Consider the following 2,520-nt stretch of genomic DNA (forward strand, 5'->3'; position numbering starts at 1 on the left):
TTATATTATAATTAATTTATCTTTTTCTTACAAATTACAAAAATACTAATCATTGCGCAATTTTCGTTATAAATAATAAATAACGAGTGTTTTAAAAAATGTTTATTTTATTTATTATAAAGTTGTGTGTGTGTGTGTGTGTGTGTGTGTGTGTGTGCTCGCGCGCACGAGCCTACTCTTCGTTCCAAAGCAAGATGTAGAGGAGCCAGCTAAAAATGCGTGAGCACATAAAAAGAGACAGAAAACGAGACGCCCATCTGCATCTTTGTTCAATCGCGCATGCGCAGTTGGTTTTCACGGTCAAGTGAGGAGATCTCTTTGACAAGAGATGAGGAAAAGAAAGAAAATATTTGTATTAATAACAATATACATCCTATAGAGTATTTTTATTTGCATAAACATTTATAAAAAAAAATTTTGTAATGTTATAATAACATAAAATATTCAAATAAAACATTTTATGTATTTTTTATATATATTCTTTAAATATTATATATTTTTATATAATTATATATATACAATTATATAAAAATAATATTAATAATTAAAATTATATTATAATTATAATAATAATTATTATTATTATTTATAATTATATTATATATATATTTCTGTTATTCAGAATTAAATATAAATATTCTAACTACACTGAATAATTAATAAACTTGTCAATATTTGATAAATTTACTTGACACCTATATAAACTCTGCTTGACACTTGTGAAAATTTCGAGATTCATCAAAGGAATAGGTTGGGTTGTCGATCAATGCACGCGCAACATTAGACAAGGATAAAGATGGTTCTCTCATTTTCTCTCTCTTTCTATCAGCTCACAGTTCCCATCAAAGGCGCCGCCGGGTCTCTTCTACTCTATGTATATAAACTCTTTGGTTCCAAAGGCATCAGCCTCCCCATTAAAAGACGGCCTTCCTTCCCTTGATGCATAAATAACTATTATATACAGGCCATTATCTTGTTAGAAAACATTGGTGCCAAAGTTCATGGTGTTATTACTGATGGTGCAACTACAAATCGGAAATTTCGGAATGTAGTAGGCGTATGTGGAAAAAAAATAATTTCAAAAATATTTTTGATCATCCTACAGAAAATGGTCGTTCTGTGTACGTTTTCTCTGATACACCGCATCTTATAAAGACGATAAGAAATTGGCTATATAATAAACCATTACAGGTACATTAATAAATATATTATTGTCTGTAATACTTTTAAAATTATATAATATGCGAAGATAAAAAAAATGAAAAGAAGATTAAAAATCCCAACAACTGTTATGGATTTATAGAAATATTTTTTAATTATTTTTGTAATTTATAGCTTAATTCCAAAGAAACATTTGTAAAATGGGATTATTTTCGAATACTACATGATAAAGACAAAACATTGCCAGCCGAGATGCGAGTATGTCCAAAAATTACATCAAATCACTTGATACTCAATAATGCTGCTAAAATGAGAGTTCCATTAGCTGTTCAAGTATGAATATTTAAATATTATTTTATAGAGCAAAAAAATACTATGTGCAAAATATATTGAAGTATATAATTACTTTTTTATCTGTATAGGTTTTCAGTAAATCAATGGCTCATGGTCTACGATTTTATAAAAATTTCTTACCTGAATGAAAAGAATGTGACAACACAGCTAATTTTTGTGTCTGAATAAATGACTTATTTGACGCTTTAAATCAGATTAAATCTTCTGCAGGTGTGACGATTGAAAGCACACATTACAAGGTAAATTTTGAATAATTAGTTAAAAAATAATATTTTATTAATTATATAAAAAATGTTATAATTATACAAAAATGTTATAATTTTTTTAGATTTTAGAAGAATCTCTTAAAAAATTGAATATTTGGGAGGAATATATTAATAATGGTCTCATTTCAGAAGATAATTTTTTGACGCAGCAAACTGCTAATGGACTTCAAGTGACTATAAAATCAACGCTAGATTTAATAAAATTTTTAACACTGAATGCTGGTTTTGAGTCTGTATTAACAGGATGGTTAAATCAAGATTCTCTGGAGGTTGGAACTTGACAGTTATTAATTAATGTATCGTAATGTTTTTAGATTGGAATTATACCGGCTTAGTTATTTCCGTAATTTCTTGTTGATTATGTGACGTTTGTCTCACTTATTCTTATTGCTGTATATTAAACGTTGTTTCTTTGTAAGACAGATGGCATGCGCACTTGTCGTTATCATACGATTGTCTTTTGTTTGTATGTATTTTTATTATTCTAGGTTAGTCTGCTTTACGCCTTGTAACAATACACACTCTGCAATAAAGAAATCCCAATAGATTATGGGCCCAGGCGTGTGAACTGCAAGATATCTAAGGAAAGATAAAGGGGTACAGTGTGCAAAGAAAGACAGAGGTCCAAGTATAACGTCGCTTAAAACTGCAAGGATGGAAATAAATTTGAAGTCTGTCACGCAACTGAACTCGAGCAGTTACGTTCGATGGCGTTTCGAGATTCAGGCTCATCTGGAAG

This window comes from Wasmannia auropunctata, unplaced genomic scaffold (genome assembly GCF_000956235.1).
Source record: "Wasmannia auropunctata unplaced genomic scaffold, wasmannia.A_1.0 LD336078.1, whole genome shotgun sequence".
NCBI classification, from domain to species: domain Eukaryota; kingdom Metazoa; phylum Arthropoda; class Insecta; order Hymenoptera; family Formicidae; genus Wasmannia; species Wasmannia auropunctata.